We start from the raw sequence: 16,135 nt of genomic DNA, 5'->3' as shown, positions 1-16,135 counted from the left end.
CTTCCTGAAACCATGAACCCAAAGAAACCTTTCCTCCCACAAGCTGTTTAGTTAAGCCCTTCTGATATGGCAGCAATGCAAGTACTAACGCAGGTGCCATCATACTAACATGGAGAACACCTAGTTTCAAGATGGTGGTGACCATGCAGAGCTAAGAGGGATATTCCTGGATAGTTTGTAAGGATATGGGAGTTTCTTCCCCTGCAGAGGAGTGAACCAAATGTAACCATTACACTTCATTTTCATCCCAGGACGGGAACTGAACCCAGAGCCCTGAACGCGCATGCCTGAAACATATCCCAAGACCCTTTACCGGGTTTTCATATAGACAGATACATCAAGTGTGTTCAGGCCATAGACTGTGTTTGTTTGTTTTTTGAGATAGGGTTTCTCTGTGTAATAGCCCTGGCTGTCCTGGACTTGCTTTGTGGACCAGTTGCCTCCAAAAGAAGTTCTCCTGCCTCTGCCTCCTGAGTACTGGGATTAAAGGCATGCATCTGGCTTGTTTTGTTTTTGTTTGTTCATTTTTTTTTATTAATTTATTCTTGTTACATCTCAATGGTTATCCCATCCCTTGTATCCTCCCATTCTTCCCTTGAGAAAGGTCTCGCTATATAACTCTGGCTATCCTGGAACTCACTATGTAGACCAGGCTCAAGTAGTAGCTCTTATCAAATCTGTGGGGTTTTTTTTTTTTGTTTTGTTTTTGAAACTGAATTTGGGGCCTTGTGAATGGCAGTAAAATGCTTTACCATTGATCTATATCCTTATTCCTCATTTTAATTTGTAAAATTTGAGACAAGGTTTTACTTACTTGCCTAGACTGGCCTTGAACTCACTCTGCAATAAATACAGGCCTTGAATGTATAGCCCTCCTGTCTCAGCTTCCTGAGTAGCTGAGATTACAAGTTTGTGCCATCATACTTCTTTTGTCTTGTTTTGGTTTTTTCCTTTTTTCATTCTCTTAAAAGTTTATATTAATTACGTACAATTGTGGTGTGTTTCATTATGACATTTTTATTGTCTTCACCCACCATTACCCTCTGACACTCCCCTCCCACTCATGATGAACTGCAGCCCCTACTCTGCCTACTTTCGTATCCTCCTTCCTATGTGTGTTTTCAACAAGTTCAAATAGGGTTGCTTATAGGAGCGTGGACATTGTACCAGTGGCTTCACCACTGAAGAAATGTCTCTCTCCCCAACACCCATTAACTACCTGAGATCCTCAGGAAGGAGCAGGCCTTCATGAATCCCTCTCACCTCAGTACCAGGACACTACTAGGCCTCATCTTGTAAAGACTGTATTCAGGTAATCCCAGATGGTCTGAGTTCAAAAGTGCCATGACCAAGTTATTTGCAAAGGACAGTGTGCCACAACATTCCATTCCTTCTTCAAGCTCTTACAATCTTTCTGCCCTTTCTTCTGCCGTGTTCTGAGCTGTGAAAGGATTGCTACAAATGTTCTGTTTATGGCTGAATATCCAACAGTCACTTGTTCTCACCACTTTGACCAACTATGAATCTCTTCACTAACTACAGACCATTGCAAAATGAAGCTTCTCCGACAAAGCTGGAAGCAACAGTAATCTTGAGGCATAAAAGCAATTATTTAGAAGGCATCATGATGAGCACATTATATCCATTTAGCAAAACAACAGCTATAGTTTCTCTATAGGGTCTGTGACATACCCCATCCACCAGCCATTGCTCTGACCATGTTTACAATACATGGCTTCCCTTTTGAGCAATGGTCTGTTCCAATTAAAAAGTGGCTATATCCCCCAGCAGACTTGCTCCTAGAGCTTGCTCTCTTTTTTAGGTGTCTTAGTCAGCCTGGAGCCCAGACTGTCAATGACTAGGTGTTCCTCCTACCTTAGCCACTTAAGGGCAATGGGATTGTTGGAGCACACTATGAAAGCTGGCTTTATATCCCCCTCCCCCCAAAATCTCCAGTTCTCAGGCCCCTCTGGGATTCCATTATAAAATCTAAAATCCATGCTCTTGAGTGCACATGGTCCTGAGCACTGTTTTTGTGTAAAACAGAGCTAAAGAAAACAACAAAACAGAATACTTTATGGACTTGACACTATCTAAAGGGAAAATTAGAGGTGCATGCTTTTTTTTTTATGTGCAAATTAATTTTACTGACATAAGTGGAGAATGGATGTTTTAGTCTTTTAAGATAGCTAAATCATATTTTTGAATGATTGATCTGATTCACCAACAGATTATTTTATTTCAGATGCTGTTTGAAAATACCTAATGGCTGGATAACAGAATGTTTAACCATGCCTTGTAGACCTATCCCAATTTTGAAGCTTCAATATGGTGAAAGCCTTCCCATCCTCTGATGCTGCTTATCTGATCATGCAGGAATTAGAGATTTAATTTTGTCATAAGACAAATCAGAAAAACAGACATCACAGCAAAAAAAGATCTCTTATTCTCTTTCCATGGTAACAGGATGTCGGCATCCAGGAGCTGCGTCGAGAGCCCCATTCTGTGTTCACTCAGTGGGGCTTGCTTTGCTGGTCCTTGTTCAGGAGCCCACCCTGAGTGACCACTTCTAAGGTCACTTCATCTATAAAGGAAAGGAAAAGACAAAGGGGCAGGGAATAGTACCTGGGAGCTGAGCGACTCCTTTTTTAAGCTGGTTCCCCAGAAGGCTCACTCAGTGACATCACAGAGCATATGGCTATTTCTATCTTCCAGGGAGCTTTCCAAGAAACCCAGCAATGTCTTTGCTTTTTTGTTATTTGATTTGTTATTCATGTGTGGCTAAGGAGGTACATGCTCCAGTGTGTGTGTGTGGAGTTCGGAGGAAAGGCATGTAGAGTTGATTCTCTCCTCTCTCTTCTAGGTGGGTTCCCCCGGAGGAACTCTTGTTAGGCTAGTCTCAATTTTCTTTACCAAGTGGAAAGAAAATGAGAATGGAAGAAATTACAAATCTTTAAATCTTCAAATCTCCTCTTCCTCCTCCTCCTCCTTTTCCTCCTCCTCCTCCTTTTCCTCCTCCTCCTCCTCCTCCTTTCCTTCCTCCTTCCTCCTCCTCCTCTTCTTCTTCTTCTTCTTCTTCTTCTTCTTCTTCTTCTTCTTCTTCTTCTTCTTCTTCTTCTCCTTCTTCTACTACAGGGTCTCTCTCTTGTTAGCCTTGGCTGTCCTGGACTTGCTTTGTAGACCAGGCTGGCCTTGAACTCACAGCAATCCTCCTGCCTCTATCTCCGAAATTACAAATCTTTACCTTACATAACATAGGAAAAACTATTAAAGAAGAGCTATGAGCTATGAGGACTCTCCAAATTTGTACTGGAGAGGAGGAAGGTTTCAAAATATCAGGACTGTAAAGCATTGTGACAACAGAGTGCAATAAATTACACACACACACACACACACACACTCACTCACACACACAGAATTATTAAAATAAAAAGAGGATTATAAATCTAACTTCCAGTGGAAGAGCTCTATCTCCCCCAAGACCCCCAATGCTTCAAAGTCTCGTGATTCTTTTGTGAAATCATTAACTATTGGTTTACAAAAGCATGGAGTTAAAAAGATATGCATTTAGAGGGCTAGAGAGATGGCTCAGAGGTTTAGAGCACTGACTTGCTCTTTCAGAGGTCATGAGTTCAATTCCCAGCAACCACATGGTCGCTCACAACCATCTATAATGTGACCTGATGCCCTTTTCTGGCCTGCAGGAATACATGCAGGCATAGTACTGTATACATAATAATAAATAAATACATCTTTAAAAAAAGGCGGGGCAGGCATGGAGATGCACTCCTTTAACCCCAGCACTTGGGATGCAGATACAGGTGGATCTTTGAGAGTTCCAGGCCAGCCTGGTCTACAAAGCAAATCTAGGACAGCTAAGATAACACAAAGAACCCTGTCTTGAAAAACTAAACAAAATTTTTTTTAAAGTATGTATTTAAATTCTGATTTTCCTTATAAAATGAAGAGGAATATAAAACTATAGCTCTTGCTAGTGTCTTCTCTCCCATCCCTCATCACTGACCCCAGCTCGCCATCAGACTTTCCAACCATGGCCAACCTCGAGCCTACCTTCATTGCCATCAAGCCAGATGGAGTGCAGCGCAGCCTGGTGGATAAGATCATCAAGTGCTTCGAGCAGAAGGGGTTCTGCCTGGTGGCCGTGAAGTTCCTTCGGGCTTCGGAAGAGCACCTGAAGTAGCACTACATTGACCTGAAGAACCGTCCATTCTTCCGGGGGATGGTGAAGTACATGAACTCGGGGCATGTGGTGGCCATTGTCGGGGAGGGGCTCAATGTGGTGAAAACAGGCCACGTGATGCTGGGAGAGACCAATCCAGTCGATTCTAAGCCAGGCAACATTGGGGAGATTTCTGCATTCAAGTTGGCAGGAACATCATTCATGGCAGCGATTCAGTGCCAAGTGCTGAGAAAGAGGTCGGTTTATGGTTTAAGCCTGAAGAGCTGATTGACTCCAAGTCTTGTGCCCAGGCCTGGGTGTACGAGCAGAGCTGGATCAATGAGGACCTTCTCAGCATTACAGACGAGTCCCTGGACACAGCTCTTCATCCCACTGAGCGGATGGGCCATCTCTTCTAAAACAATAAAGACTTTGGAACTGGGGAAAACAAAACAAAACAAAAAAACAAAACCATAGCTCTCATCACCAAACAACCCAGTGCTGACTTGCTCTTTCAGAGGTCATGAGTTCAATTCCCAGCAACCACATGGTGGCTCATAACCATCTATCATGAGATCTGGTTCCCTCTTCTGGTGTGCAGGTGTACATGCAGGCAGAAAACTGTATATGTAATAAGTAAATAAATCTTTTAAAAAGCTGGGTGTGGTGGGGCACACCTTCAATTCCAGCACTCAGGAGGCAGAGGCAGGCAGATCACTGTGAGTTTGAGGCCAGCCTGGTCTACAAAATGAGTCCAGGACAGTCAAGGCTGCACAGAGAAACTCTGTCTCATAAAAGAAAAAAACCAAACCCAAAACAAAACAAAACAAAAAACCCAAAAATCAAAACAACAACAACAACAACAAAAAAGAGTTTACTGTTATTGTTTAAACAGATCAGAAAATAAGATTAGCACCACTGTTCTCAGGATGGAATCAGTATGGGGTTGTCCAAAGGTGATTTTCCCTACGTAGCAAGGATGAAACAATCAGACAAACAAACAAACAAACAAACACAAGGTTTAAAATAGAGTTTGGCCTCCTGCTGTCTTCGTTGTGTCGGCCATAAACACTTATTTCCCCTGCAGCCTCCTGAGGGCCTTCGCAGGGTGGGAAAGCTAGTTCAGAGCATTAACACTTAGTTCTTGGTGTGGAAACCTCCGTTTCTTCTTCTCACATAGAAACTCTCTTTGCCCTGGTTGGTTCATGGTATTCTTTAGGTTTCAAGGCTGACAATGACCTAACAAATTCTGAAGAAGAAAGTTACCTTTACTTCCAGAGAGTGTGCCTGGACCAAGCTGCTGTGGCTATGAATTTGGCAGCTCTGGAGCTACACTCTCCTTAATAGAGGCCGAATGACTGGCTGTCTGCAATAGGATTTGGAATGAAATGCAAGATCTCAAAATAGGATTGCTTTGTTGAAGACTAATGTAAAAGCAAAGACTTCTGAGTCTAAGCTCTGCTTCTCAGTGAGTGGTGTATCTCTTGCAAGGAATTGGGCATCCAGGAAGATGGTGACATTACTGTATTTGACAGTGATTCATAAAAGCTTCTATAACAAACAGCCAAAGTATAGCACCTTTACCAAAATTGATGCTTCTTTCTTTCTTTGCAGAAGTGTGCTAGCATTTGTTCTATACATTTCACTGACAGCAGAAAGGAAGGTTTCAGAATACATGTTCCTTGTTTTGTTTTTTTATTTTGGTTTCTCTGAGACAGGGTTTCTCTGTGTAGCCTTGGCTATCCTGGAATTCTCTTTGTAGATCAGGCTGGCCTCGAACTCATAGAGATGCACCTGCCTCTGCTCCTGAGTGCTGGGATTAAAGGCATGTGCCACCACCACCTGGCCACATGTTCCATGTTTCTGAATGAAAGACTGAGAAAAATGATACATGTCTCTTTCTTAGACTCCATTGTCTGGAACTTAGTTGACTGTGCAGTTTCTTTCTACCATCACAGAGGCTACAACAGGGGTCTTTAGCTTGATACCTATCTGGCCAGTTGAAATTCTATTCCTATGCTAGAGAAGGAATGCTGAAAGGTAACAAGCAAGATGCCTTACCAGCTCTGCTTACCTTTAGGATATTTGGGAAAGAACAAAAGCTCATAGTTCAGTAGAAAAATCACGAGGCCCATTGTAATCTTAGTTGTTTTTTGTTTGTTTGTTTGTTTTGTTTTGTTTTTAAGACAAAGTTTCCTTGTGTATCCTTGGCTGTCCTTTAACTCACCCTGTAGAGCAAGCTGACCTCAAACTCATAGAGATATGCCTGCTTCTGACTCCCAAGTGCAGGGATTAAAGGTATGGACCACCACCACAACCTGGCTGTAATCTTAGCTTTATGGTGTTGTCAACCTAAGTGAGCAAAGCACAAAGCACACAGGTGGTGGTTGTGGGAATGTAGGCACACACACAACAAGCAGGGCAGTCTAAAGGGATTGTCATTGTTCCTTTTCTTTACAGACATTCATGCTCTTCTCTGAAGGTTGGAAAATTTCTCAATTTAGACTGCTTGAGGAAAACCATTTTAGGATTGTGTATATGTTTGCATGTGCATGTTGTTTGAAAGTAACCAAAGAGAGTTTGGGGATGTGGCTTGGTAAAATTCATAGAACATTTGTCTATCATGCATGAAGCCCTGAGTTTGATCCCCAGGACAGAATAAAGTGAGCAAGGACACATGTCTGTAATACTAGCATTCTAGGAGGTGGAGACAGGAGGATCAGAAATTCAGGGTCATCTTGGCTACATAGTCAGTTTGAGGCCAGCCTACATTGTATGAAATTCTGCCTCAAAAATAAGCAAGAAAATACTTAACCACATAAATAAATATCTAGTGAAACATGGATGCAGCACATGGAAACCCAACGAATAGCAAAAACAAACAGTAGCTCAGTCAGTTCTTTCTTCAATCATTTACTTTCAGGCTGCCTCATAAAATATTGGCTCTGTTGGGTTGCTTCTGAGACCACTATGCTGAGCAGGACCTTCTCACACTCACCCTGGCCTTTTCTTTGAGCACAGAGCATCAGCTTGAATTGCTCTGCTGACTGGGAATCTCCTATGTTCATCTCCTTTGTCATAATGTGAAAACCATGATGTCAACTGGTCTTGAAGGCCACAGCCCTAAGATTCAAGGTGTGTCGACAGCAGCCTTAGTAAAAGTGGAATACAAGCAGTTTAGGCTACTGGCCACACTTAGATTCTAGATTTTCTAATATTGACTGACCACTGCTGTGACAGCCTGTGGATTTCCTCGTCATGGGCTGAAATTTAGGCAGAGAAGAAACTGAAAAAAACCAGACGAGGCCTAAAACCCTCCATTAAAACCAGGTAGGCCAAAGTCTGTAAAATTCCACTGCCCCAGGCTGCTCCAACTGCCCCTCCCTACCAGGAACTAAGATGGTAAAAACAACTCCAAAAAATCCCCATAAACCGCCATCCTATCCCAAGGGCTTCCGGCCTCCTACCAAGGTGGGAAGTCCTAAATTCAAAACCAAACCAAACCAAACCTGAAGTCTCACCTGATTTAGGATAGCCAATTGGTTTAAAGGTCAGCTAGCTCCACCAATGATAAACCATTTGATTGCTGTTGTTTAAGTCTGCATGCTTGTAAAGGTATATAAACTCTGTAAAACTATTGCTCAGGGTCGCCTCTCCCCAGAGTATAGGTCGCCCCCTGCTTGCTGGATCAATAAACCTTTTTGCTTTTGCATCAAGCTGGTCTCTGTTTCTCACTGGGGGTCTCAGAAAGTGAGATTCCTCCTTCAGAGTCTTCCAAAAACAATTGTGGCATTGGCTTTTGTTTTCGTATCATTTAGACTTCATTATACAGCCCAACTATTACAGGAGGGAAAAGATGTTTAGGGGAACAAGAATAAACTTTCCAAGAATCATTCCGCTGGGCAAATTCCTTAGTGTCTCTGGGCCTATATGCAGATTCTTTCCAGAACGAAGCAATCTGCACCACCACAGCCTTCTCTCTCCCCTCTCTGCCACTTCTCCCAGTTTGCCACCAACTCCCTGGACTCTCCTCCCCATTCTCTCTTGCCATTGATGGTCAATTTGCAACACAATAGTCCAATTGGAGTCTCTGGTTCTTTTCCCCAATTATGGACCCTGGATGGCTCCTCTCAGTTCACCACAATGTGCATCTGAGTGAGGTCTCCGCTGTGTTTCCAAGGGACAAAGCCGGCTAAGACTGTCCTCACCTGAGGCAAAGCCCGCCATTCTTCTACATTGTGGCATCTCTGAATACACTAAAGATAAAAAGAAAAAAAAATCAACCCTGAAAATAATTTCATTTGCTGTTTTGATATCACACAGCCATAGTCAAGTGTAAGCCCTGCCTAAAGACCTGACAAAAAAGACTGGCTGTAGAAATAAAATTGGGAAAAGCCCACCACAAATCTTGTGCCTGGACATAAAGCATGCTGTGAGTTGAGTGATGTCACTCGCCATGTGTTTGAATGTTGCACATAGCAACATTTTCAGAAATAAGAATGTGTGCCAATGAGCATAACCTTTCCTTTTCTACTCACTGCTCACATTGTGCATATGGCAAGCCTTGGGTTCAAGTTCAGCTCTATGCTGTGTGGCACTTTGGACACAGCAGTTATCTTATCTTACATGGGGACAATGATACCTCTTTGGCAGCACTGTGAGAGAATTAGATCAGATATCTGGGCTGAAAGCATTCTATATCTAGTTCAAAGTCCTAAAAATGTGGAAGTGCATTTATCACAATGAATAACGATATCATGTTTAAGCAAACAGCATTAGAATGAAAGCATTATTGTATTCCCAAGCTATACAAATGCATTTGTATATAATCAGAAAATATATATTTATTAGCACATCCATTCATTCACTCACTGACTCCATAGTTCCTGCCTGTAGAGCATTAGTCCCTGGAGAAAGGAGGAAGTACATGAAGAGTGATTGACTAGATTAAAATAGAACAAGTGGGGCTGGCAGGATGTAAAGGTGCTTGCTGCCAAGCCTGGTGACCTGAGTTTAGTCCCTGGGACTCTCATAGTAAAAGGAGAGAACAGGCCACAAATCCTCAGACCTATACACATACCATGGCACACACACACACACACACACACACACAGACACACACACAAATAAACAAAAGTAACTAGTAGAGTGGGGGCTTGTGGATCAAATATGAGTAAGTACTCTGATCCTAGAGCACTCTCTCTATATATATCTATATCTATATCTATCTATCTATCTATATATCCTAGAGCGCTCTCTCTCTCTCTCTCTCTCTCTCTCTCTCTCTCTCTCTCTATATATATATATATATATATATATATATATATATATATATATATATATATTTCTTTTTTTTTGTAGTTAAATGCAGAATGAACCAGAGGTAGGGCATCCAGAGCTGTTTCCCTTCTTGGGAAATGGAAACTAACTGGATGCAAATTCATTTTCCCAGTTACTGGTTTGTTTCCTGTTTGACAGCTTTGAAGCATCTTTTGCCAAGGTGCCAGATCTCCCAAATGCCCCAAATAAATGTCATAGCACCTTGGACTGAGCCCATTTAGTCATTCAAAATCTGCTGAATAGACTTATATATAGCTTTTAGACCCACAGGCTGGTACAGTGGTTGTCCTGAGAGCCTTTCTAACACAACACTAAAGGGAAAATTACCTTTCTTTCCTCTTTTCTTTCTTCTTTTGTTTCTTTCTTGACAGAGTCTCATGTAGCCCAGAATGCCTTTCAACTTCTGATCCTCTGTCCTCCATCTCCTTAGTGTAAAGATTACAGTCGTGTGCTACCATATCCAGTTTATGCACTGCTGGGGGTTGAACCCAGATTTTTGTGTAAACTAGGCAAGCATTCTACCAATTAGGCTACATTCCCAGCCCCTTCCCAAGATGACAATAATCACTCTTGAATATTTTCTTTTAAAATCATAGTAGAAACCACAAATGACTTCGCATGGCTATGTGTGAGTCTGCCGAGATGATACATAACATGCTTTCTTAGGCAAGGGTCAGTTTGCCTGTGGCAGTCTTATCTAGGCCACCACGCCTTTTGGGTCACCCATTTAGATAAGTGGCCTCCTATTCAGATATGTGTTAATGGTTCATTCCAGACTTGCCTTTTGGTAAACATTAAATAAAATCTAGTATAAGCTTGCTCATACACTTCCTGGCTGGGTAGAAACTAGAATTTTCCATTGTAAATCATGTATTATCCTTTGATCTTTCTCACTTGTCTCAGAAAGCAGTGACAATGAACACAAATTTCCTCTCCTATTGAGTGTCCTTAGCCCAGCCTTTTCCTCTTCTGGGAGCTTGTTAGGTCAGAGGAGACAGGGTTGCATGGATTTTGCAATCTAGAGAGATCGAGCAAGGAAAAAGGTCAGGGATCCTGCCTGGGGAAGAAGCTTGTGCCAGAGGCCTTCCCTCTGAGCCTCAGTGTGTCTGACATTGATTTGTCTCAAGAACTCTCGCTGGACAAGCCACCTGGTGTGTTATTTTTTCCTTTTTATGTTAAAAAGACTTTCAGACTGATGTGGCATTCAAGACTCACAGTAGTCTGGTACAGATGGATCTCTCAGGGGACAGTTCTGTCCCTCTCCATGGTTCTGCAGGAGGCACCTGTGCTCCCCTCTAGACAAGATTTAACAAAGGCCTAGGTGTCCGCCTTGTCTCACATTGCTTTGCAATCTGTGCACATAGCTGATAACTGTTTTGTTTTGTTCTGTTTTTTTCTCATGGATACTTCTTTTACGGGTTTTTTTTTTGAGACAGGATCTCTTGTGGTACAGACTGATTGACCCAGAACAGCTTGTTATTTAACTAAGAATTACTTTGAACTTCTGATCCTTTTGCCTCCACCTCCTGTGTGTTGGAGTTGTGTGTGTCACCACAGTCAGGGCTGTGTATCCAGGGCTTTATGCATGCTAGGCAAGCACTCTACTGGCAAAACAACTAACTACTTTCTTTAAAATACTGTGTTTTTTTGCCAGGCATGGTGACACACATCTTTAATCCTAGCACTCAGGAGGCAGAGGCAGGTGGATCTCTGTGAGCTCAAGAGAAGCCTGGTCTACACAGAGAGTTCCAGTATAATCAGTGCTACATAGAGTTGTAAACCCTGTCTTAAAAAACAAACAAAAAATCCCAACAAAATAAATTGTATTAGTAGAGTCACAGGTGTATGGTTGCTTAAAGAATTTTCAAAAACTTTTGATCCTTTTTAGGGTATGCATTTCTCACAAACAAACACTGCCCTAAATTAGTAATTTTATACTAAATCTCATAATCCCAAGATTGAGTGTCTCTTGAAAACACTCCCAACATAATCACAATGATAACCAGCAGCTAGTTAAGCTTCAAAGTTTTAAAAGTACTTTCCTGCCGGGTGTGGTGGGGCACACCTTTAATCACAGCACTCGGGAGGCAGAGGCAGGCGGATTGCTGTGAGTTCAAGGCCAGCCTGGTCTACAAAGGGAGGCCAGGATAGCCAAGGCTACATAGAGAAACCCTGTCTCGAAAAACTAAAAAACAAAAACAAAAAACAACAACAACAACAAAACAAAACCACCACCACCACCAACAACAACAAAACTGCACCAAAAACAACCAACTAACAAACCAAACCCAAACCCAAAACCCAAACCAAAAAAACCCAACCAACTAAACAAAAAAGTACTTTTTCAGACAGAGGTGGGAGAATTGGGAATTCAAGGCTATTCTTAACTATTTAGCAGATTCTAGGTCACCTTATTCTATGTGAGATCCTGCCTCAAAAAAAAAAAAAAAAAAAAAAAAAAAAAAAAAAATCCAACCACAAAACTGTTATCTTATAAAGTACTCATTTGTTCTTCATATTACTGTCATGTCACAGGGAGTAGTGAATCAAGCTGTACTGGGGACCGAGACGTGGCTGGAGACTTTAAAGGGCACAATTGTGGGATCCAGGATTTGAAGTCACTGGGGTTACTAAGCCTACTTTTCTCTGAGAGTCACAGGATCTTGCCAAGCCTTCATGGCCCTGACTCCTCAGGTGTGAGCAGTTGAGGGTGAGTTACAAGGTCATGTGATCCAGAGTCTCCTAGTTCTTTTAGGACCCTCCCTAGGCTCTTCCTTTTGGAGAGCAAGTACTTGGATAAGACTAGAGGCTGCCTGCAAGGGATCTGCTCAGGTGTGCCAAAGGTTTGCCATTTGTCCCAGTAACCATTCTGAACTGTTGTCTTTGAAATTCCAAGTTTGTCCGTAAATAGCATTTTAGTTCAAATGTCGCAAAAATGAAATTAAAAAAAATTTTTTTTTTTTAGGAAAAGAATTGGCTGAGCAGAACCAAGCAGAAGATGTTGAAAGCTAGTTCCGCAACCTTTTACCCTTCATCGCTTTGGGATAGAAGGGGATCAAAGTTGAAGAGGCAGAGGCTAGATGGAAGGTGGAGCCTGAGATCTCAGGGACTTGGCAGGGTACCGTACAGGCTCTTTATCTGTGGTGGAGAGGTATGGGAGAGCACTTCAGGACAACCTCTTGGAGACCGTGACATAGGTCCATGCAATTGGAGGACAGCTAATTAAGAAGTACAACCCTGAGCACTCAGACAAGAGCAGCCACATATACTGCAGGGCTGTGCTTCAGGCAGTGGCGGCCTGGGTGACCAAGGGGCAGAGAGGCATGCTTCAGGCCCAGTGCAGCCTAGGAGCGAAGTACGAGCTAGTTCTGATGGACTCAGATTCTGCCTCTGACTAGCTAAGACAATAAAAAGGTTTCTGGAGAAAAGGATTGGAGGTCAACATTCATGCAAGTCTTCATCGTCATCAGTTTGAACAAATTGATTTTCAAACTTCTGCCAGCATGGCAGATGGAAGTCCGCTGAAGTGAAGGGTCTTTCAGGAATCAATGACAGACCTCATGAGAGAACGGAAGGAATATATAAACAAGTTAGCCTCAACAGTGCCATTGTTACCTCTCAGCAAGAGTTTTCTCCTGTCTCTGGGCTCCTTCTTTCTGGAGGTGCCTTCACTAATTTAGCAGGGAAAGAGACAGAAGTGGCAAGTAAAGAGCTAGGTTAGCCTGAAGAGAGATGGCCCAGCAGGCAAGATCCTCACAAGGAATCAAGTAGTCCACAACCACAATCCCAGCAGAAGGTTCGGGGTGGTTCCTTGGAGCTCACTTGCCAGCCAATCTGTCCAAAACGTCAGGCTCCAGGTTCAATGAGAGACCCTGCTTCCAAAAATGAGGCGGGAATATCAATGGAGGACAACATCTTGATATCACACTGTGGCCATTATTTGTGCCCTGAGTGTACCTGCATACAGAGATGCATGAGAATTGGGGGGTGGTGGGGGAGTGAGGGAGAGAGAGACAAAGACGCTACTCTAGAAACTAGATGCCTTGGCTCATGCCTGTAATTCCAGCATTCTACTAAGGCAGGAGTTAAATTGCCATGAGTTATAGGCCATCCTGATTTATATAATGAGTACCAGCTCAGCCAGGGCTCTCTAGCAAGATCCTGCCAGCCCAAAGCCCTTTCTCTTTGGGGTCACTCTGGAAGTCCTCCAGTCTGACACTTTGGAAGGCGTTCTGAGTTTTCCTAACACTGTGGTACATTTGCCTGGAGGACATAGCCAGCACAGAGCTCTTCTTTCTCTTTTTAGACCCAACAGGGACCGGACAAGGATGGCTGTAAATCCAAAGCTGGGATCTCAGCCTCAAAGAGCAGGCACGAAATGAAGGAAGTGGTTTCAGGTTGTGTTTCATGAGTCCTATGTCTATACATAATTCTCCCCCAACTGAGTAGATTTGAAGAAGTGTTCCTAACTTGCGAAAGCACAAGGTCATCACGGTTCTGTGGTATCAGTGGTCTCTTCAGACACCAGTACCAATGCCAGCTGTTAGAATGAAAAGAAAACAATGAACTTTCTTTCCCCTTCTTCACTGCTCTGACTGCAGTCACTTAGATCTTAAGGCATGAAATTCAAAGTAACAAAACTCTTTCTTCTTTCACAAGGCTGTGGCACACTTTGACCCAACCACCCGCATCTGATAAAGCTCACATTTAGATTATGAGGACGGAAGAGGAAATAAAGAAAGCCGGTGGAGGGGGTGGCAAAAGAGAAGTTAAGGAACAGAAAAAGAAAGAGGAAGTGGGGGAAAGGTTACTGTGGGCACAGAGCAGCCTTCATGACCAGCAAGAAAGAGAAACCACATTGGCCACAGAGAAGAACTTAGAGGAATGGCCTCTGTGTTGGCAGCTCTTACGGGCAGGAGGACCAAGCCCCCAGCTTTGTGTCTTACTGTCCAGCACTGCACCGGCTTACCTGTAGCTCGAGCTGTGACTTCTTACAGTATGGATTCATTTTATACTACTAAGGCACTTAAAACACACACACACACACACACACACACACACACACACACATACACACACACACGCACACGCACATGCACACTCACACGCACATGCACACACACTCAAGTATGTGTGTGTGTCTGTAAACCAAAAATTGACAGTGGGCATTTTCCTCACTTTTCACCTTACTTTTGAGACAGTGTTTCACTAAATCTGGATTGACCAATTAGCCTAGACTAGCTGGCCAGGGACCTTTCTCTTCCTAACCCACAGCTAGAAATCTACTTGTGGGCCAGTTAATCAAATTAAGGAATTCTCTTAAATTGAGGATGATGGCTCATTGCCTGCCTGTAAACCTAGGTCTCAGGAGACTGAGACAGGAAGATTGTTACGAGATTTAATTTAGGAGCTACATAGCACGACCCTGTTCCTATTTTTTTTTTCCTTTTCTTTATTTTTTATTTTTTTATTATTTATTTATTTATTTATTTTGGGACAGAAATTCTTTTAAGGACTCACTCTGTAGACCTAGCTGGCCTCAAACTCACAGAGATCTGCCTGCCTCTGCCTCCCAAATGCTGAGATTATAGGTGTGTACCACTCACACCCAGCTCAAGACCCTGTTTCAAAAAAAAAAAAGCCGAAACAAACAAACAAACAAACAAACAAACAAACAAACAAACCCTAAGAATCAGGAAATTCCCAGTAAAGACTTTATGAGGGCCAACATTTCTCCAAATAGATTTCATGGGCTACTGGCTCATCAAATACCCTTAACAGGAAAGTTAAAATTGGGTTACAAGCTAATGGCTTTGTGGACAGTCACAAAGTATGAAGATATTCAAGGCTCTCAGAATTTTTCCAGTAAAACAAGAACATTTATTTATCTCAGTGTTAACCGAGTAAACCTGGCCCTTCAAAAAATTACTTGAGTGTTTTTGTTTTGTGTGTACATGGAAGTCATGAGGCAATTTTGTGGAATCATTTCTTCCCCTCACTTCTACATGGGCTCTAGGATTGAGCCTCTTCAATGGGCTATTTTTACATGCAACTTTTCTTTAGCACTTCTGCTTCAGAGTTAGAAGGGGGTGGGGGAGGGGTATACCAAGGCACCCTTCTACTGTATTGTGTTAGACCATCGACCTGAAGTTACTGTTTTTTCATCATCCAGAGCCCCATTGTGTGTCTAGCTCATACTCTGATTTTCTCTCAGCAAATGAAACCATACTTGCTATACAGTGAAAGGAAGCAAAGTTATATAAACACATCAAAGTACAGAAGATATTTACTGCTAAAGATTTCTTAACTTAGTCATCAAACCTTTCCTATATGCATATTCATCCAACAAGGGAATTTCCTCAGAGAAATGCCTGCAATGTTAACAGAAGCCAATCAAAACTTCTAGGTTACATGACTTAGTCAGTTGCTAGACTGAGCTGATCTGAATCAAGCCTCAAAGCAAACAAATATGATGTTAGAGTTAATTTGTGTTAATGGACACATGAGGTAAATACAATTGCCTCTAGAAGTTTAGTATGTCTTGCTGCCTCTAAACTGTGAGGACAGGCATTTTATATGGATAGATGTGACGTATAAACAATTCATTAGATGCTA

The 16,135-nt window shown here is 42.5% G+C and overlaps 1 pseudogene; it reads left to right on the top strand.

Annotated features, from left to right (window-relative positions):
• The first annotated feature begins 4,051 nt into the window (after window positions 1-4,051).
• On the top strand, window positions 4,052-4,599 carry LOC127199600 (nucleoside diphosphate kinase B-like; annotated as a pseudogene).
• The last annotated feature ends 11,536 nt before the right edge of the window (window positions 4,600-16,135 follow it).

The sequence above is a fragment of the Acomys russatus genome, chromosome 15 (assembly GCF_903995435.1).
Source record: "Acomys russatus chromosome 15, mAcoRus1.1, whole genome shotgun sequence".
Taxonomy (NCBI): Eukaryota; Metazoa; Chordata; class Mammalia; order Rodentia; family Muridae; genus Acomys; species Acomys russatus.
This window is presented reverse-complemented; position numbering and strand designations above follow the sequence as displayed.